The 22,529-nt window shown below is 44.3% G+C and overlaps 1 long non-coding RNA gene and 1 other non-coding gene across 2 annotated transcripts; both read left to right on the forward strand.

Annotated features, from left to right (window-relative positions):
- The first annotated feature begins 20,527 nt into the window (after nt 1-20,527).
- Nucleotides 20,528-22,094, forward strand: LOC137847875 (uncharacterized). Its single transcript, XR_011091107.1, has 3 exons — nt 20,528-20,614; nt 21,332-21,398; nt 21,928-22,094. It is a non-coding gene; the product is annotated as an uncharacterized lncRNA (long non-coding RNA).
- LOC137848718 (small nucleolar RNA SNORA47) lies at nt 21,587-21,721 on the forward strand. Its single transcript, XR_011091493.1, has one exon. It is a non-coding gene; the product is annotated as a small nucleolar RNA SNORA47 (small nucleolar RNA).
- Nucleotides 22,095-22,529: the final 435 nt, after the last annotated feature.

Here is a 22,529-nt window from a genome sequence, read left to right on the forward strand (position 1 = left end):
GGCAAAAAAGAAGGAAGTATCAGGAATCATTTTATGCCTATAAACTGTCAGAGTAATGCTTTAAACACACAAACACGAAGTCCACTCTTTTAGATCACTCTACAGCCAGGCTATGTTGTAAGCAATCCTTTGTCAAAAACAATGATTACATCACAGACGGCACACTGGTGCAATCAAATATATAGATTACATCATAGCCTGTGCATTTGTGGAACACCTGTGACTGAATGGACAGCCACAGGACTATGGCAGCTATGATGAGTACAAGCTGCACATGAGTCATTACTGTTTGTAAAGCTCATCGGGGTTATGGGACAAAAGACAATATGCCTGGGCAAAATAGTGTTAATATGATACTTACATATGAATGCTTCTGCACCTGCACTTGCTATAATACAATTTTTTAAATCTCTCAGATGTTATATGTATGAATACAAATGTTTTAAATCTCTCCAACAGAGAAACCACTACTCACCTCATCTTAGGGAATTATATTCTGATTTTTTCATCTCTTTGCAGTCATGTTAACTACCTCTATGAATACAATCATTCCTGAAAAATTAAGGAGATAGATGCAGCAGAAGAATCCTTTTCTTTGCCTGCCACAGACCCAGAGCCACTGTGTCACTGGTATTCCAATCTGCAAATCATGTCTATGTACAAACAGTCTCAGTTTAGAAAGTTCAGTTATCTTCTTGGCCCTTTTGCATTCAATTATACACATGGATGAATTAGTGTAACCATATACAAGAAAGACTAACACAACATGACTCTAGATAACTAGAACAAGTTAATTTTAGAAAATTTTGTAAAGACCAACTAGATCCAGCAGTTGACAGAAAAAATCACTGAACCATTCTACTATGTAATACAATAAAATTGTGTATCATTTATTATAATACTTATGCCTATTTCATAGTGCCTACAAAGTTAGCTGCAGTTATGCAAAACCTGGATAAAAAAAATCCAGAGTGGGAACACAAAAGCAGCAATATATATATATATATGCATATATATATATATATATATTTTAATTTGAAAATAAAAACCGTAATAAAACATACCAGTTACTGAGAGGATACGGTGGCAGAAGTACACAAGTACACTTTTTTTTTTTTTTTTTCCCCACAGCTTTAATCTGCTCATTTCCATAAGCAATGAAAATGACTCGTGTTCTGCAGAAGTATTCAGGAATCTCTAGTACAGTTTAGCCACAACAAAAATATTCAAAATATTTGTCTCTCTTCCCAACTGTGGTAGTAAGGGTGTAAAAATGGTATCTGCGTACAAGGCAGAGAAGTCTTCCATGCAGTTCAAACAAGAGCAGATTATAAAAGGCTGCAGTGGGTTCTAAAATTTCAAAGTCACAGAGAAAGCCAAAGTCACTACTCGGTTGTATGAAGGCTTCTGATGTAAGCACAAAGGGTATGAAAGCTACAACTTCTCCATAAATCTCTCATCTAGTAACAATGTGAGGATATGAAATCACAGGGCAGAGGATACACAGTCTTACTGACTTCTGGAAAACTCCTTCTAGAAAATGTAATTAACTCCAAGTGTGAAAAAACATTTTTTTGTTTGTTTGTTTGTTTGTTTGTTTCCCCTCTATTTTAATCCAGCATGCAACACCATTTGCAACTTGTTTGCTGACCCAGACTACCTTCACCCACAAGTTAGGTAGGTAAAATATTTTTTATTCGCAGTCAGGAATGACTGTGTGCAATATTTCCAGGCTTATATCAATAAACCAAATTCAAATTCATTTTAAATTCTGACCTTTAAAATGACGTAGTGGGTTTCTTACTGCATTGTATGAGAATGATTTTTCTTGCATAGTGTGTAATTTCCTATGATAATGAATACCACAACTTCAGCTAAAGAAGGAAACAAACTCCAGGAAAAATCATGTTGACTTAGGCTTATGACAGTACCAGTTAATTTTCATTAAAAAAAGAGATGTGCTATTGCAGAATTCATCCTGACTCAGTTTGCCTCCAAACTTCCAAAGTCATCCCATTACTTGTTGTCACTCACATCTTTTTCCTTTTCTCTTTTTAAGCGTTTTTCTCTTACAGATTTTACCCTTTTGTCCACCTGCCTAGAGGGATACACCTTTGTCTTCCATTAAAAAAACCCCTTCTCTCTAATAACCAATTTTCAAACTTCTACCTTCTCTTGCATGTTAGTCTCTCACTTCCAAAATCTTGGACTATGTTGTTCACTCTCTCTAGTTAATTTTCCTGTAACTAAGTGGTGACTCTAAATCAAGCCTCTGACTTATGCTTTCTCTCTGTTCCATCAAATTGCACTTTTAAAGGTTGATCATGTTATCCATCTATCTGAATATCCCATTCTGCTGGAAGAGTAAATAGCGACAGTGACCATTCACTCACAGGGTAATTGGGATTGCTCAGTCATCTGAGCAGTCATTGAATATGATTCTAAATACAGGAAAATTAAGATCAATTGGAAACGAGGAATGACAAAAATTAATAAACAGTGCAAAACTATCCCAGAGCAGTTCTGTCTCTTCCTTAGACCACCATAGCATGTTCAACCTACTTCAAGGCCAGAAGTAGCACGTCAATAAATCTGAAACTAGACTAAGAAAATATAATTCGTATGATACTCCCTGTCCATTGCAAGATCATATCTACTACTACTGCTGCTTTTTACTCACATAGCTCTGAAATGAGACTCATAGGAAATACTGAAGGCAGATGGATTGTGTTCATCATCCTTTCTACAAGTTGTTCAGCATCAGGTTGTACTTAATAAGACCACCATTGTATAGATATGCTTGCTTCAGCAGAAATGTAATATCCTGTTCCACAGAAAAGCAGCAATCATGTTTTCCAGTGGAGAAAGGGATCTGAGGCACAGCTGAACATCAAGGGGAATGACTTCATTGAACCTCTACGAAAAGTCCTTGTCTTTTCCCTGAAAGGTTATATTCTTAGCCCAAGTAAGTAAATACTATGGTTGACTTGGAGCAATTTTTTCTGCAACATGCCTGCAAAACTGTCTACAGCAGAAACAGAATACAGAAGCTCTGTATCCAAAAATTGTTCAGACTTTTCCTGACCTCTTTTTTTATGGAAGCTTTATCTCCTTTTTTTTTTTTTCTTTTGTTTTTCTTTTTTTTTTTTTTTCCCACCTATCTCTGAATATTGCAAATGGCTTACAGTTACACGTGTTTATTCTTGTCCATCTGCTATTCTTTCTTTCCAATCCATTTACTCTAGGAATTCCCTAAAAGAAAGGTGATTTTGACTGTTCTAGGTATAAAGTCACAAACTTACCTTTAATTTTTTTTTTTTTTTTTTTTTTTTTTTTTTTTTTTTACCATTTCTTGACCTGTCTTGGCGACTGGAGCAGAAACAGAAAAATGTAATGTTGTTAGAGTTTTGTTGGGTACTGAGTAGGTATATTCCACAGATCAACCTAGTTCAGCAACAAGGCTGGTTGCTAGCTATTCAGCTTTTCTGATTAGGAATTAAGAATTTCCTCTCCTTGCCCCTGGAGGGTTTATAAACAGTGTGCATTCAAGGTGGTTGTTTTTTTTTGTTGTTGATGTTGGTTTTTTTTTCCTCTCCTCTCCTCTCCTCTCCTCTCCTCTCCTCTCCTCTCCTCTCCTCTCCTCTCCTCTCCTCTCCTCTCCTCTCCTCTCCTCTCCTCTCCTCTCCTCTCCTCTCCTCTCCTCTCCTCTCCTCTCCTCTCCTCTCCTCTCCTCTCCTCTCCTCTCCTCTCCTCTCCTCTCCTCTCCTCTCCTCTCCTCTCCTCTCCTCTCCTCTCCTCTCCTCTCCTCTCCTCTCCTCTCCTCTCCTCTCCTCTCCTCTCCTCTCCTCTCCTCTCCTCTCCTCTCCTCTCCTCTCCTCTCCTCTCCTCTCCTCTCCTCTCCTCTCCTCTCCTCTCCTCTTTTTCCATCATTACAAAGGCTTTCAGATATATTACATAGCACAGTGAAGTGTACTTACTGTAACAGTTGTGACATGCATCATGCCTGAGACTTATGCAAGCGGTGTGTATTTGATTAGGCTTTTTAGTACGGGTGACTGAGTGAGCAACTTTAGGACATGGAGTGTCTCCTTGTACAGGAAATAGATGTTTGTAAGTCTGGAGAATACAAATATGTGTAGTTTTGGGAGGGAATTGAGGAGGGAGTGGGCCAAGTACTACAGATTTTCTTACCCGGAAACAATTCTGGATTCCTGGATTCTACCACATCTATTTTAATCACTTGAAAGCTGTTGTTTAATGCTGGTTTCATGTTTGCGGTGTGGTAAGTCATGTTTGGCTGTGACGTGAGGAGAGATGCAGTGAGACTATTTGTGCTGTGCTGACGAATGCCATTAAAATAGCATCAAGATGATGAACTACTAATTCATTCAGAAGCAGTTTCTCAGCTTGCAGAAGCTCTAAATAAACAGAGAGAGGGAAAACAAACAAGCAAACAGACCAGCCAGAGCAACTAGGAAGATGAGAATTGAGGCCACAATGAGCTGCAGAGAAGCAAAAAAATCTAAACAACCCAGAAACAACCCAGAGATTTATAAATCCCCAGTAATACCGCTATCTGAGCACCCTCTAGTGGTTTATAGTAGGTAATAAACAGCTCCAGAGATGAAAAATACGATCCCACAGGGAAAAAATAAGCGGAAGATTTAGTGTCTATTTGACTTTGTTTGGAAAATAAATTGCTGTAAACAAATTACTAAAGGTGAGATATCTGTCTTTGGTACCTGGCTTGACAAGTGACTAGATTTGACTAGCAACAACAAAAAATTGGTCACTTCAGAAGGTGGAAGGCAGTGTCAGATCACATCCCCAGGCGCTTCTGTCCTGTGTGAAGTCATGTGGATGGATACACATTGTTGTTAAATCACATAACTGAACACATCCCTTCCCCTCAATGGGTTTTGTCCTCAGTTTCAGGACTCTTGCCTCCCCCTCTCTTTTTTTCTTTTCTTCCACAGTGAGCATGGAAAACCCAGTCCATTCCCATCTTACCCTGTGTAACTGAGTTTCCCATATCAGGGTAAAATTGTAGATAAATGCATTGCTGTTGATTCCTATGGAAAATAAGTAACCTCTCAGGGAGAAGGGAAAATGGAACAGATCTTATGTTGTGGATGAAAGGTATGCAGGAAAATTGCTGTGATAAGTAATTAAAAAATCCATGATGAAATACCACTCCAAAATGGTCTTCAACTTGGATGTAGAGATCTTAATTCTGGGATGTTTCAGAGAGTCCACAAAGTTTTGTGACCCAACTATTGCTCAGGGCCCAGAATACAGCCATAATCCACTAAAAATGCACATTCTGTCATAAATAAACATCTACTGAGGGGAAAATGGAAGAGAAGATCCTAGAAAATATGTCTAATTCACAATTATCTTGTACTTTTTAATCTTTTTACATACATTACATGAGAGAAAAAATTCTTACCTTGATCGTATGACACACAGCCAGAGGGGTCATTCAAAATCTTTGGTGGAGCACATATCTGAAAAATACAAGCAGAAAAAGAAATCTTCATTACAGTTAATTACAGTTAAAATGGATTTGGAAGAGAAATTGCTCACATTTTAAAGGCAGCCATTAAAAATGTAATGAGAGTCAGGCCCTGATCCACATTTACCCTGGGTTTGCATCGGTAACCCTTCTGCCTTCAGAAGAGTTTCTCTCCCTTTATACTCCTTTGAGTGACATGAGAATCAGGCCCACAGCCTACCTGCCCACCCTTGCCATGACGATGATGATAATGATAATGAAAAAATTAATGGACCTAGAGTCAGTATTAAAAATTGCTTTTACCTACTACTAATTTTCCTCATGGCTGTGAAGCCCTCTTTTTGAAGAGAAGCAAAACAGAACAGTTACCAGCTGTTCACATAATGATGAACACTAATAAGGGAAGACATGCATGTTAATGAACTGGGGGAGGGGAACCAAAGGGGACACTCCTCAGTGTGCAGCTGTAAGTGTAAACCTTTCCTCTGAGTATTTGGGAAAGCTGATGGCATGTCACATTGGCAAAGAGGCTTGAGACTGAAATGAGTCCTGGGTAAGGATGGTAGCACTTTTAGCCTGCTCCCAGCTCTGTCCAGATAAGGACCTGCCTGTCTTTCACTATGGTGTTAACAGTATTAGGATGGGCATTTTCACCACAGGTGATGTTTTCCAAAAAATTATTATTGCGGTCAGAAACGAACAGTCCAACTGTGATGACCTCATGGATCCAGCAGAAAATAACAAATGAAGAAACAGACATGTGGCTCAGAGCTGTGAGGGGAACAAAGATGCCCTCTGTACACTCTGGACTTTATATCATACAAACAAATTGAAGCTTAAAGGCTTGCCTGCATGCGGAGTCATAGGGGTTTCTTTTGAAGTGTGATTTAAAATTTGGTGTAGCTGATTCAGTGGAAAATGCTAGTGAAAATCAGTCTTCCTTTAGTTTAACTCCAGCTTATTTTTATTAGGTTGAGGTCAGACAAGCACAAACCTAAGATGAAATAAGCCATTCAGACTAAAATAAGGTCTGCATATGGGTTTACAGTGCTCTAACCAACCCACCTCAGTTATGTGCAGTCAGGATGTGCTCCCAGATCTGAAAGAAATGATGGACTTCAGGCTACCACAGCTGCAAAACTTCTTGTAATTCACTTCCTCCCATATTTCTGTAAACTGTCTGATGGGGCTTTAGGTTCATGGAGGACCTCAACAACAGGAGCACTGGCAGCTTTATTAGGAGGTAAAATTGTTCAATTTGTTTACTCTGAGCAATGTTAGGAGACTAATTAACAATATTGAGCAATGTTAAAGGGTATGTCTGGAGAAAGATGACAGAAGATCTTGATCCACAGATTTTGACTGGCTAGGGATTGCTTGGCCACGTCCTCGGGTGTCAGTCTGGACACAGGCACCACAGATCTACTGATTATAGTTCTACATTGTTAGAGACAAGATTGCCAATGGGAAATAAAGTGTCTGATACAAAACAGAATAGGTGGCATATAACCGTATAGCTGGGGTTATCGCAGAACGGCTCGTGTTGGAAGGGACCTTAAAGATCATCTAATTCCAACCCCTCTGGCATAGGCAGGGATGGCCAAGATCAGGTTGGCCAAGGCCCTATCCAGTCTGGCCTTGAACACCTTCAGGGATGGGGCATCCACAGCTTCTCTGGGCAATCTGTGCCAGTGCCTCACCACCCTCACGGTGAAGAATTCCCTCCTAATGTCCAGTCTAAATCCATTCTATTTTAAGACCATTCCCCTTTGTCCTATCATTATCTACCTGAGTAGAATCCTTCTCCATCTTTTTTATAAGACCCTCTCTAAGTAATGAAAGGCTGCAGTGAGGTCTCTCTGGAGCCTTCTCTTCTATAGGATGAACAGACCCAACCCTCTAAGCCTACCTTCATATGGGAGGTGCTCCAGCCCTCTGATCTGTGGCTCTAACAGATCCACATCTTTCTTGTGCTGCGGGCCTCAGACCTGGACACAGCACTCCAAGTGGGGTCTCACAAGGGCAGAGCAGAGGGGTACAATCACCTCCCTCCACCTGCTGGCCACCCGTCTGGTGATGCAGCCCAGGACACAATTGGCCTTTTGGGCTGCAAGCACACACTGCTGGCTCTTGCTGAGCCTTTTGTCCACCAGAACCTCCAAGTCCTTCTCTGCAGGATTGCTCTCGATGAGTTCTTCTCCCAGTCTGTGCTCATGTCTGAGATTGCCCCGACCCAGGTGCAGCACCTTGCACTTGGCCTTGTTGAACCTCATGCAATTCACATGGGCCCACTTCTCCAGCCTGTCCAGGTCCCTTTGGATGGCATCTCTTCCTTCTTTGGTATTAACTGCACCAAACTTGCTGATGGTGCACTTAATCCTGTCATCTATGTCATTGATAAAGATATTGAAAAGCACCGGTCCCAAGACCCTGAGGGACACCACTCATCACTGGTCTCCACCTGGACATAGAACCATTGACCACAATTCTCTGGGTGCGGCCATTGAGCCAATTCCTTATCCCCCAGGTGGTCCACCCTTCAAATACACATCTTTACAATTCAAAGGTAAGGTTGTTGTGTGAGACTCTCTCAGAGGGCTTACAGTCGAAGCAGATGACATCAGCTGGCCTTCCCTTGTTGACTGATGCAGTTACTCCATCACAGAAGGCTGGTCAGGCATGATTTACCCCTGGTGAAGCCATGCTGGCTGTCTCAGATCACCTCCTTGTCCTGCATGTACCTTAACATTGCGGCCAGCAGGATTTGTTCCATGATCTTGCCAGGCTCAGAGGTGAGGCTCACTGTTCTGTAGTTCCCTGGGCCTTCCTTTCTACCCTTTTTAAAAACTGGTGTGATGTTTCCCTTTTTCCAGTCACTGGGGACTTCACCTGACTGGCAGGACTTTTCAAATATGATGGAGAGAGGCTTGGCAATTCCATCAGCCAGTTCCCTCAGGTCCCTGGGACGCATGTCATCAGGACACACAGACTTGTAGTTGTTAAGTTACATCAGGAGGTCCTGAACTTGCTCTTCGCTTACAGTGGGAGAGACTCTGCTCCCTCAGCCCCAAATTATTGATGCTGGTTTACATCAGCCAAAAGCAGCTTTGAGGTTTTAGATGTGCAAATAGGTATTTACAAAAGGGTTAACTTTTCTGAGATGGATGCTCACTTAGTAGGTTTTTCTTTCTCAGTAATAGATGCAGCACTTAAATCAGTACTGCAGGTTGTTAGATCAACCTCCATGTCAGCTTAGATTGAAGAAAGGCTGCTGGAGACACGTTCACTCTTGATAAATATGAAGACAGATTTTTATTTTTTATTTTTATTTTTAATGCAAGGAGAAGACTGAAGAGAAATGCTTACCATTCTAACTCTGTTTTTGCAAGAAGAATGTATGCTGCACAGCAGTCAGCACCACTCAGCAGGAAAGACTGTGACCAAGAACATGGAGAGATGTGAAATCATAGAAGAAATGGAAAATATGATCAAGGGAGATAGATTAAAAAAATCATTCAGAAAAATTCAATTTCCTAGTAAGTTCTAGTTGGTCTCATGGAAAGCACTGAAACGAAATGCAAAACAGGGAGTCTGGTTTCATCAAGATGCAAAGGTTGCACAGTATGAAAGTCAGTGAAATTGTGTGAATTCATTTAACTTTGAAAAAGTTTTCAGGAGAGTAAAAGTGTCTGTAGCTTTTGCAAATGTCTGCATTGGCAGAGCATGACAAAGGTACCAACAACAGAATGAGGTGCAAAATTAAAACAAAAACAAAACAAAAAACAAACAAACAAGCAAACAACAACAAAAAACAATCCCACACAAATGTTTGAAAATTTACTATTTATGGCAGAGAGCATTTTAAGAGATGAAGCAGCATGATGCCTACCTGACACACAAGCTAGTCCCTACTTGAGTGATCCAACAGCATTGCGAGGTTGCTCCTGCACATGTTCCCCACAACATGAAGTAGCAGAGAGGGTAGGGCTGGAAGAGGTATCAGATCTGTCCTTGCTGCCTTGCCAGAGGCTGGATCTGGTATAAGATGAGGACCCCTGGAGGCAGCTGTTCAACTCACTGTTACAAACTTGTACACTGCCTGGAGATCTCACCACCATGGACCATGAAAAGGGAAAGCTTTCCAAACTCACACATCTTTTGCTGTATATTAGGCTCATTCATACTTCTTTTTTTTTTTTTCTTTTTTTTTTTTCTTTTTCTTTTTCTTTAGCTAATTGATTAAAAGCAACCTCTTCAATACCATACCTCCAAAATTTGTGTCAACGCATATTCACTCCTATTTATTTATTTATTAATTTATTTGAGTAAACATATCCAATTCTTCAGCTGGACCTCCCAGACATGTTTTCCAGTCCTCTAGCCATTTTTACTGTGGTCTTCCAAATCATTTCCAACTTCTGCCATGGTACAGGGTAGGTGGAGGGGTTGCAGAGAAAAAGTTTTTTTGGAGTCCAAGCAAATGATTAGGCTGCTTAGATGAAGCCATAAATGAGCAGGAAAACCACTGCCATTCGTTTGGTGGAATCTCTGCAGAATTTTTAGCACTTCTTCTCCATGCAAACCAAGAGTATTGGTTTTGCAGAAGCTCGAGGGCAGAGATTTTTAAGATGCTCTTCCAACCTGTGGAAACCTAGGTCGCTCGTTCCCCTGACCACCATCTAAACATGTAGCTGCACTTCCAGCTTTCACTGCAATTATGGAGGGTGCTGAAGCCACCAGACCTGTGAGAAGAAATTCCTGGTGTCCCTTCAATCTGCCTCTGGCTCAGCTCCCTGTAACAGGGAGCTTATGCTCATGTCAGCTCAATGCAGAAATCTCTTCTGTGCCTGGGACATGTTGTACAGGTGTGTTTCCCTGCCACTGCTCTGATCACAGTTCCTGTTGTCACAGCCATGCTGGAGATAAAGTGATCTCCATGTTTTGCGCTCCTGGTAATACTGTCGCTACCCTACAGGAACCAAGCAGCGGTATGCCAGTGCACAGCTACTGTACGACCGCTTCTGACAAGAAGTAACAACGGAACATACAGGGAAAATTCAGCCATCAGAAAGTGCAGGGACAACTTAGTCACACGGAGCTGGGATTCTCAAGGTCAGAATTTGGTCAAAAAACTTCTGTGTGTGCTGAAACTTGCTTGTAAACTGTGACAGCCCTCAGTGGTTAAGATCTTGGCTTTTCATCTCTTCTGTAAAACGGTAGCACAGTAAGAAACTTGCCATGTATTGATCAGACCATTTAAAGCTTTACTTTGGACTTCAGAGTACTGAAGTGTGGATTGAACAATGCACTTGAAAACAGCAGATGACTCTTTGCTTTAACTTGAAATCATAAAAAGGTTCAGCTTTTAGCACCACTTGTGGTGACTTCTTCAGATTTATGCCATGCTCTAGTCATAACTGTACTAGTGTAGTGCAAATGGTGCAGTGGAAGCAACGTGGGAATCCCCACGGATATAATCCCCAGGGATTGTCACAGGAAACCCATGGGATTTTTGGTGCAGGCCAGAATTCATGAAGAAGAGTTGTGAGTGATGAAACGGGACAGTGAAGTTAAAACTCCAATTCAGTTGCTTGCTAGCTAAACATATTACCCCCTGTGCACTAAAAGCTGTAGAGGACCTTTGGAAGTAAAGAGAGCATAAGAATGTAATTATACATTAAATCATGAGGCAAGAAAACTCCATTAAAACAACACTGTTAGCATCATGCAGTTAAGCATTCAGTAGCTGGAAATCCTGATAAATGTTCAGGCAACTGTAGTTCTTGCATTTCTGCTACACTTGAGGGCCTGAGTGCAATGTTAACAATGTACTTATCATGCTGATTTTGTACGCGATATAAACATCAGGGTGCTCCAACATATTTTTTTTACTGCCTCCCATTCTGGAGATCCAGGGCTTGGAACATATTTTTCTTCTTATTAATACTAGTGTAAATTCCAAGTAACTGCACTTAGGAGAGTCACTGTCATAAAATAAATAAATAAATAAAAATGCAAGTACCTATGAAATTATATCCTATTCTGACATAATCAACAGAAGTTTAAAGTGGCAAGTACCTGGTGAAAAATACTGTTGTGAAAGCCTGAAGTGATGACTCCTACCTTCACTCTGCAGAAAATGATTTTTACTCCAAACAAGTCTTTTAGAGTCCAAAATATGCTTTGTAAAATCATTGCTAATTGTCAGATGATTAAGTCACTCTACCTGAAACCAGTAAAAAATCATAGCACTGCAGCTGTCAGAGTTACAAATTTTAAGGCTCTGGACTATTTTTAACAATAAAAGGAATACAAGACATAATTATTAAAATGAGAAGTGTGCAATATGAAATGTGCAGTGTTTTGAAAGTAAGCAAGCACCCTGCCACCTGTAACTTTGCTACAATTTGGCTGACATCATGATTACACCAACTATTAGTTCAGCTGCCATCCAAAATGCTGAATACGAGCAGGGGGTAAATGCTTCATTTAGGTAAGCAAACATACCATGGCTCCTAAATGAATGACAGCAGAAAAATCTTCCTCAGCTAATTGCTGTAATACTGCATGCAGAAAGTGGTGCTGGGAAAGAAGGACACATCTCTGAGTTTGGGATTGTGTTGTTCTTCTGATGTGTGGCATAAACATTTTAATTTCTCCTCAGGTTTTAAGAGTTAGGACATGTGTATGTGTGGATTTCTACACCAACATTCAGTCCACTATCCATTTACTAACACAATGTAAGTATGAGTACCAGGGGCAGGATCATTATCTGATGCAGGTTAGCATGCACGCTCTGAAGACAAGAGCGACGTCCCAGTTGAGACTCCTGCCCTTAGAGTCCAGAATTTGTAGGATGATTTTCCCAGCTTTCAAAACAGGACACACTGTCGATATCCAGCCTGCATAATAAAAACTTCTTCCTTTCAAAGCAAAACAAATAAAAACTAAGGTGAACAAAATGACATGACTCATTAGTTAAAATCCCACAAGAAAACAATTCTTTAGCTAAATCAGTTGTGGCAGCTATTAATAATCCTGCCAGCTGTTACAGGAGGCCTCTTTAAGTGTATTGAAATCTGAAACTTAAAGGTCTCCAGACAATGCATCTACTCCAGCATTTTTAAAATCAGCCTTACACTCAGTTAAGCCTTCTTAATCTTTATTTGTAATGACTAAAGTGATTTATCTAGGCTTCAACACTTCATTAGTTTTAATGGTGAATACTGGGAATTGCAATATTACCATTGCCAGATGTTAGCCACGTCTAGGGGAAAGAAAAAACATTCCTGAAAGCAAGTCACAGGACAGCTAGGAAGCCCGTCAGGCTCACATCACATTTTCTATAACTCCAAATATACAGCCTTGGGAGAAAATGGCTAAACTCGGTTTTCGTGGGTGTGAGGAAGAACAAGCTGTGGCTACCCAATGTGAGAATGATTATAGGTTTAAAACTGCATTCGGTTTTCACTTGATTCTTGCTGTGGCAAAATTCCAAGTCAATGGGCATTGGAGCAAGTCAGGTGCAGATTTCTATGCTCAGCCCGATGGCAAGGTCTCTGCAGGGTGCCACATGCACAGACACGTGGGAAAGCAGATAAGGCTGAAGCTCCCATTCATCTTCCACATGTATTTCTCAGTCAAGTCAAAATATATGCCAAATATCTCAACCATAAAAACCCAACAAGGCACAAGTATTGCAAATTTACCGGAACAGCTATCATTCTTTAAATCCCTCCAAAATTTGACACTAAAGATGTGTACTTGGTAATGTTATTTTAAAGAACTTGTAATTTCCTCCTGATGGGTACTGTGAGCAATTTCCCTATCACGTCTTTTTGCTATAAAGACAGAAGAGGCCTAAAATGAAGTATCTATATGGTGAACTGAAAAATGGAACAATTGTCACAAAGAAATTATATTTTTCAAAAACATTCCAACTACATTTGCCCTCTCATGGAGTGCTTTGAACAAGCTTGAAACTGCCAGACAGAGACCTTGCCTACTTTATTATTTTGTCCTCAACCAGAACAAAAATGGGGACTCCATCACTATGCTTCTTGTTCATCATTTTCACATCACACAGACCTCTATAGAAAGCTTAGCAGCATTCCATGATCACATAACCCAACCAGCTAGAACCTCTGCTTTCCCACAGCAATCAGGACAAAAAAAAAAACAAAAAAACAACAAAACAAAACAAAACAAAAAAACACAACAAAACAACAAAAAAAAAACACCAACCAACCGACCAAACAACAACAACAAAAAACAACTTTGTTGGCATGAGTCAGAAAACTTCTCAAAATAACTCTGAACATAAAACATACTTCTGAAATACCACAGCTGTATTTTCCATCACATCTGCCACCGCCTTTCTGGAGGATCAACATGACTTCATCACACAAAGCAATAGCCCAAGAGCAGAGGGTCCCGTTCAGACCTGCCTCAGAGCAAGAGTTTGGTAACATCATGAGTTTGCACAGCATCAGGCAATGAAGAATTCCTCTTTACAAAGCACGTGACAATGTTTTAAAAAGTTGAAATGGCCCAGTGCTGTGCCACTTGTGCATTGTGCATTGTATTTATTTATTTATTTATTTTTAACTAATAATTTCTTTGTTGCTGTGCAGAAGAATGCAGAGCTTGCCAAGCTGGAGGAGGGTGTTGTACCTCAGTGGTGGCACAAAGAGCCTCAGGGAAGGTCTGTCAGAGTTCTGTTCTAGTGTTTCTAATCTGAAGGTTGGCATTCACAGTAAAGACTAAACGCTTGTATACTTTCTAAAATCCTTACTTAATATTTACCAATCAAACTCTTCACATGCCTGCTGTTCTTCTCACAGCTTAGTCTCTTCTGGGTCATAAATCCTAACCTCAAGAATAAGTGGCAGGATTGAGTTCCTGTAGCAAAGGGTAGGCTGGATGGCATGTTATTTCTTCAAGTGACCACTCTCATGTAAGCTCTTTTTGTTTTTCTTGCAACTGTTTGTTCAAGACTACTTTCTGCCTCTCTAGACATGTTTATAGCCTCCATCTCTGTAATATCCAACTGCTAATCAGTTCTTCATGGCACTTTTGGTGGAGATGTATTATTATTCCCATTATGTAGATAAAGAATAAACAGAAAGGTCAGGAGGTTGCCAAGGAAGTTCACAAGATCACAGAATAATGTAATGGCTGAGGCTGGCAGGGCCCTCTGGAGGTCATCAGGTCCAACCCCCTGTTCAAGCCGGGACACACAGAGCAGGTTGCCCAGGACCATGTCCAGATGGCTTTTGTAGATCTCTGAGGAGGGACACTCCATAACATCTCTGGGCAACCTGTGCCAGTGCTTGGTCACCCACACAGCACAGAAGTGCTTCCTGGTGTTCAGGTGAAGCCTCCTGTGTTCTAGCTTGTGCACGTTACCTCAGTGGTAACGTGCGAGTGACCTTGCACTGAGCACCACTGACAAGAGGCTGGCTCTTTCCTCTTTGCACCACCCCTTCAGGTATTTATAGACATTGAAGAGATGCCCCTGAGCCCCTTCTTCTCCAGGCCGAACAGTCTCAGCTTTCTCATCCTCACCTCACACGGGAAGTGCTCCAATCCCTTCAGCATCTTTGTGGCCCTCCACTGGGTTCACAGAATCATCTAGGTTGGAAGTGACCTCCAAGATCACCGAGTCCAACCTCTGACCTAACACTAACCAGTCCCCTACTAAACCATATCACTGAGCTCTACATCTAAACGTCTTCTGAAGACCTCCAGGGATGGTGCCTGAACCACTTCCCTGGGCACCTTATTACAAAGCCTAACAAGCCCTTCGGTAAAGAAGTTTTTCCTAATATCCAACCTAAAACACCCCTGGCGCAACTTTATCCTGTTCCCCCTCGTCCTGTCTCCAGGCACATGGGAGAACAGACCAACCCCCACCTTGCTACAGCCTCCTTTAATAGACCTATAGGAGCAAGGTCGCCCCTGAGCCTCCTCTTCTCCAGGCTGAACAATCCCAGCTCTCTCAGCCGCTCCTCGTGGGACTTGTTCTCCAGGCCCCTCACCAGCTTCGTTGCCCTTCTCTGGACTCACTCGAGCACCTCGATGTCCTTCTTGTAGCGAGGGGCCCAACACTGAACACAGTACTCGAGGTGTGGCCTCACCAGAGCCGAGTACAGGGGGACGATCACCTCCCTAGCCCTGCTGGTCACACTGTTTCTGATACAAGCCAGGATGCCGTTGGCCTTCTTGGCCACCTGAGCACACTGCTGGCTCATATTCAGCCGACTGTCCAACATCACTCCCAGGTCCTGCTCTGCCTGGCAGCTTTCCAACCACTCATCTCCCAGCCTGTAGCTCTGCTTGGGGTTATTGCGCCCCAGGTGCAGGACCCGGCACTTGGCCTTGTTGAACTTCATACAGTTGACCTCAGCCCATTGGTGCAGCCTATCCAGATCCTCCTGCAGAGCCTTCCTGCCCTCAAGCACATCGACACACGCACCTAGCTTGGTGTCATCTGCAAACTTAACCAAGCTATGCGATCTGCAGCCCTGCCCAAACCCCAGGGCATCTTGTCCAGCGCCCGGCCCGGGCCTGGGCTCCGCATCAGCTGCTGCCCCCCACCCCCCGCAGTGCTGCCCTGCCCATGGCTCAGCAGGCAGGGGGTGCCCCATGTCACAAAGGGGCAGGGACGGCCTTGGCCCCGGAACGCTGGCCCCAGCGGCACTTGGGCGCTTGGGCAGCCCTGCCATGGCTGCCCGTGCTGACGGGGAGGCTGCTCGGCTGCCTGCTCCTCTGCTGCGGCTCCAGCCTCCGCTCTGGACACAAAGGCAACCAGAGGAACTCAGCTCCTCTCTCCTCCCTCCTCAGGCCCTCAGTGCCCTACAGGACACTGAGCGAACTGAACCACCGCACACCCCTGGCCGCTCCTTCCCAGCACGGGGCCGGACAGTTGTCCACGCTCTCCAGGACAGGTAACATCACCCCGACCCACACCCTCCCACGCTCCCATAGCAGGCAGCCAGCTGACAGGATCAGGCCAGGATGGCAGGGACAGCTCCATCAGGACGACGGGACACGGACAGCCTCGGTGAGACTCTAGAGACCCCCGGGCAGAGAGGCGGGGGCTGCCCGTGCTCACAGGGGGATGCTGCTCCGTTTGCTGCTTCTTCTCTTTCAGCCACAATCACACAGCGATGGCACCAGAGCACCGCACACTCCCCACTCTCTGCCCACCACCACTCAGCTGGAAGGAAGAGCTGCCAATGCTCTCCAGGACAGGTAAGATTGCCCCAACCCACACCCCACCATGGTCCGCAGCAAGCAGGAAGGTGACATGATCGCGCCAGGAAGGCAGGAGCGCTCCATCACGATGACGAGAGACGGACGGACGTGGTGAGTTGCTGGAGTCCCTCAGTCAGAGAGGCTGGGGCAGCTCGTGGGCACAGGGAGGTGCTGCTCGGTTTGTTCCTTCTCTTCTTAAAGGCCGGCAGAGACAGGAATGAGAGTAGAGCCCTGCATACTCCTGGCCTCTCTGCACTTGAGAAGTCAGCTGCAAAAGCAGTCAGCGCTCTTCAGGACAGATAAGATCACCCCAATCTATTCCACACCACGGTCTAAATGCCCGGAAAGTGGGCGCAACGTGGCTGAGCCGGGAAGGACGGCCTTGGAGTGAGGCTGGGAGAGCCTTAGGCTGGGAGGCAGGGGCTGCTCCTGGCCACAGGGGAAGGCTGCTCTCTCTTGGCTTCCTCTCCTATAGCTGGAAAGACACCCAGCGATGGGACCAGACCATGGCACACTCCTGGTCTCGCTGCCCTTGAGAACTCAGCTGGGAGGAAGAGCTGCCAATGCTCTCCAGGATAGGTAAGATCACCCCAACCCACCCCCCCCACGTTCCACAGCAAGCAGCAAGGTGACATGCTTGGGCCAGGACAGCAGGGACAGCTCCATCGGGACGACGGGACACGGACAGCCTCGGTGAGACGCTAGAGACTCTTGGGCAGAGAGGCGGGGGCTGCCCGTGGTCACAGGGGGATGCTGCTGCGTTTGGTGCTTCTTCTCTTTCAGCCACAATCACACAGCGATGGGACCACACCACGGCACACTCCCCGCTCTCGGCCCTCGACCACTCAGCTGGAAGGAAGAGCTGCCAACGCTCTCCAGAACAGATAAGATTGCCCCAAACCATTCCCCACCTCTATGGTCTCACTGCCCTGGCCTAACACAGCTGACTCTTGGCTGTCAGCGATGCACAGGAAGGATGGCCTTGCTGTCGGGCTGGGAGTGTCTCATGCAGGGAGGCAGCGCCTGCCCCTGGCCATGGACTGGGGCTGCTCTTTTTGATCATTTTCCTTTCTCACCCCATCACAGACCCCCGAGGAGTCCAAGGTCTTCCACTGTCCTTACCCGCCTCTGCCCAGTTGCTCCACGGCCACTGACCTGAAGGCTGCTGCAGCTTTCTACAACCACAGCCATCGAAGGAGCAGCAAGCACACAGGGACCCCGCCTCTACCCTGACATGGTCCTACAAGCACAACCACAGGCCCCGCAGCTATGGACAAAGAGAGCTCAGCACGCCTCCGTGACACCTCACCGCACCCCATGTCTCTCAAATGTTACTCAAATAAAGCTTCTGATTCACAACCTCATCGGCTGCTCTTTCCTGCCCTTCTTGGGGAAACCTCAAGGGGGGTTGCCTTTTGCAGAAGGAGCGAGTGCAGCAGCCTGCGCTTCTTCAGGTGCTGGCATCAAGAGAATTTCAAAGCACATTACATGTCCTAATCTAAGACCAGGGTCTGCAGGCGTGGCTCTGGAAACCAGTGTACTCCCTCTTTCACCAAGGGACCGCATGTGTACAAGAAAGGACCAACATTTAACACAAAAACCTCATCTGCTCTGATGGAACTGCTTGAGGAAATTCCCCTTCCTGACATGCACTGCGCACCCAAGGTGCAGCCATTGGGGGTGCTGCCCCGCTCCTCTGCTGGAAGTCAAAGAGAACCATGCTTTCTAGCCAGGAAATTAAGCGCCTCTCCTAGCTTTGCTGCATGTTTCTCGCATGCAGCAGCCTTGCCACGGCCGGCCATCCCAGCTCACTTTAGGCCAACTTCTTCCTAGTCAGCTTGGCTACCTCCTGGTTACACACCTGACCGCCAGAAACAAACTGGGACTGATTAAAAACAAACTGGGACTGATTAAAAACAAACTGGGACTGATTAAAAACTTTACCCTTTCGGTAAAGATGTTTTCCTAATATCCAACCTAAACCTCCCCAGGAGCAACTTTAGCCCATTCCTGCTCATCCTGTCACCAGGTACGTGGGAGAACAGACCAACCCCCACCTTGCTACAGCCTCCTTTAAGGAACCTCTAGAGAGCAATAAGGTCGCCCCCGAGCCTCCTTTTCTCCAGGCTGAACAATCCCAGCTCCCTCAGCCACGCCTTATAGGACTTGTTCTCCAGCTTCGTCGCCCTTCTCTGGACCTGCTCAAGCACCTCGATGTCCTTCTTGTAGCGAGGGGCCCAACACTGAACACAGTACTCGAGGTGCGGCCTCACCAGAGCCGAGTACAGGGGGACGATCACCTCTCTAGCCCTGCTGGTCACACTGTTTCTGATACAAGCCAGGATGCTGTTGGCCTTCTTGGCCACCTGAGCACACTGCTGGCTCATATTCAGCCGACTGTCCACCATCACTCCCAGGTCCTTCTCTGCCTGGCAGCTCTCCAACCACTCATCTCCCAGCCTGTAGCTCTGCTTGGGGTTATTGTGCCCCAGGTGCAGGACCCGGCACTTGGCCTTGTTGAACTTCATGCAGTTGGCCTCAGCCCATTGGTGCAGCCTATCCAGATCCTCCTGCAGAGCCTTCCTGCCCTCAAGCAGATCGACACATGCATGTATCTTGGTGTCATCTGCACACTTACCGAGGGTGCACTCAATCCCCTCATGCAGATCATCGATAAAGATATTAAAGAGAACTGGCCTCAGTACTGAGACCTGGGGGACTCCACTAGTGACTGGCCTCCAACTAGATTTAACTCCATTTCCAGTATGTCCATGTCCCTTTTGCACTGGGTAGCCCAGAACTGGACACAATACTCAATATATAGCCTGGGGTTAAGGAGCTGGTACTATAAATTTGACTCACGGTAAGGGTACGCCTCATTTGACACTGCTAAATGCTTTTGTGTTTAATCAAGCCCTGTTGCGTTACATGCTAAATACAAAAACAACAACAAAAAAGGATGTTCAAACAAATAAACACACAAACAATCCAGTGAGCAGTATGATGGTGGTAAGAAGTCTGGTATCATGGTAATCAGTGGTTTTTTTTTGTTTGTTTGTTTTGTTTGTTTGCTTTTTTAGTTGCTAAATAGTATCTAAAGATAAACAGTAGTATCTATAAAAACAAAAGTAGCGAGAGGGGGAAAAAAAAAAAAGAAAGAATAAAGTGAAGGGTTACAGAGGAAATGGTTGAACATTGAACATTTCACTGAACATTTCATTGTGAGACTCCCGTTGCTGCAAATTCTAGTCTGAACACCCACAAAGACCTTCTGGGCTCACATGGCCCAGTGGCCTGGCCAAAGCATGCTGTCTGCGGTAGCATCCAGGCTTGGCCTCAGAACACAAAGGCAAGGGCAGTCCACCCGACTCCTCTGATTAGGAAAGAACACACAGAGGGCGAGCAGGGGGAGGCAGAAGAACTGTCTGTATACAGTGAAGGGGCACACCACAAGTGGGTAGCACATCACAAGTCAGCTTGCCAACTGATGAGATGTGCTGCTGGTCCCTGGTCCATGACCAGGCTGAGGGTACTCCTGTGCCTGCCCCCTTGGCTGGTTGTGCTGGCTCCCACCGGGCACTTCCCTTTCAAAACCATTCCTGGGACTTCACCCATTCTTCTCAGGATCATTTCTGATCCTAAATATTCAAAAAGCCACTTTGATATACACATATTAAAATGTGTCAGACTCATTCTGGACCCTCAGAGCAGCACAGCACCAGCTCGCTCTTTGCCTCCCTCCCTCCTCCTCCTCCTCCTCGCGGCCCCAGCCCGCGCTCCTCCCTCAGCCGCCCCCGCGCGGGGCGGACGAGACAAGATGGCGGCGGGTGCGGCGGGGCGGTAAGGAGCGGCTGCGGCTGGGCGCGGGTCGTGGGGCTGAGGGGAGGCTCGGGCGGGCAGCGGCGGGAGCTGCCCTGCCCCGCAGGCCTCCCTCACGCGTGTGGCTTCCCTCACGGTGTTTCCATTTTTTAATTTATTTATCTATTTATTTATTTATTTAATTTACTCCTGCTTTAACCAAGGAGCTTGGGAGGTAGCAGCAGGAGAAACGGGTGATGCTCTGCTGCGTTGCAGGGCTGTATCCTGATGAATTTATTTCTTTTAGCTGTATGCGTGTATACGTGTACGCGGAAGAACAGAGGTAGTGCCAGGTTAAAATAAAATTTGGGTGAAAGGCAGCTGGCTGAAGAATAAACGTTTTCTTTGGTCAAAAACATAAGCAGCATTTATTCCAAGTCCATATAAAAACAACATGTTATTATGCAGTTGTTATGCAGATCTTACGTAACGCCATGTCTTTAGAACGCTGTTTTTGAGATCTCTCCCTGCTGTCGTGGCTTTGTTATCTACAAGCTGAAAGCCTGTGCCAAGTACATTTGGTACAAATGATTGCAGCAGCAAAGGGTCCATTCTTGCTGGAAGAGAAGCTCGAGTTTCATCTGTGACATGACTTACAAAATATTTCAAATGCATACAGTACTTAAGAGCCCCTTCGGGTTTAATCCAGTGGTTTTCATGCAGTGATAAATGTGCTCTGTGTTTTTACTTGACTGATAGGGTGTTCAGCACTGAAGAGATGAACAGATCTACCCCTTAGTCTACGTTGGATTTTACAGTATGTTTGGTAAGTTGGTGCTTCGCAGAATTCCCTACTAGGACTATAGAAAATTGTTTGTTTGTATAAGCTAATTATTGTAATGTTGTCAACAGTTTTAAGATGATACACACTGTATATACAAATATTACTTTATGTATACACAGTAAATACTGAAACTTTTGACTTGGGATGTGCAGAAAAGTCAACAAGGTGATTGGAGGATTGAGAAGGTAAGACAGACTTCATGCTGTATCTTACTGGTTATGGCCTCCAACATTATAATAGTGCAAAGGCAGCTCATGCTCTCCTCCTGACATGAGGGAAAGCAGTACTGCATTTGCACATAACATTTGCATCCCACTGAGGGCTTCCACCTTCCATTTTTCTTAAGCTTACTAAAGGGTGACAATTAGGGGAGGAAGAGCCTTACTGAGCTCAATAAAAGTCTTCTCAATAAAGCTACACAACTGCTTGATGAGGATTAGTCATACCTTATTTCCAGTTGTTTTGTTAGCAGTGCTTTGTATTAATGGAACTGCTTTTTCTGTTTTCCCAGGCAGCACCAAGAGCTAATGGGATTTCTCATGCCAACACTAAACCGAGACTAAGCTTCGACCCTTTATACGGAATTGTTAAAAGAGGAAGCTGCAGTACCAAAAGCAGACCATGCTTAACTGCATGAGTGTACCTCTCTCAGAACAAATTAAATCTTACTTCACAAACTTTTTGAGATACAAACTTTAAAGTTAAATCTTTCAACATTGCATTTTTTTTTTTGCATGGCAGCAATGAACCAGTGATTGACTTCTTAGAGCTGTAACTTGAATAACTGGGGAGAATGAATGCTAAGGTTCCTAGTGATATACATACAAAATGTGTTTTTATCCCTTCAAATTAAGATTTGTAGTTTGATTTACTATCGGGACCATAGAGGTCATTTTTAAAACAAACAAATTAACAGCATCAACAAAAAAGTATAAGCAAACCCTTTGTTTCTGCAGGCTCTTGTTTTTTTTCCTAGCAGCATCAGTCCCTTTTTAGATACTTGGTAAACCAAAACTTACTGTACTGCTGTTTAATACAGTTTATTTTTCTCAGCTAGAAAGAGGTATATGTTGAAAATGTGAATGTTGTTAACAAAAAGGAATGTATTGGCAA

This window comes from Anas acuta, chromosome Z, assembly GCF_963932015.1.
Source record: "Anas acuta chromosome Z, bAnaAcu1.1, whole genome shotgun sequence".
Classification (NCBI taxonomy): Eukaryota; Metazoa; Chordata; class Aves; order Anseriformes; family Anatidae; genus Anas; species Anas acuta.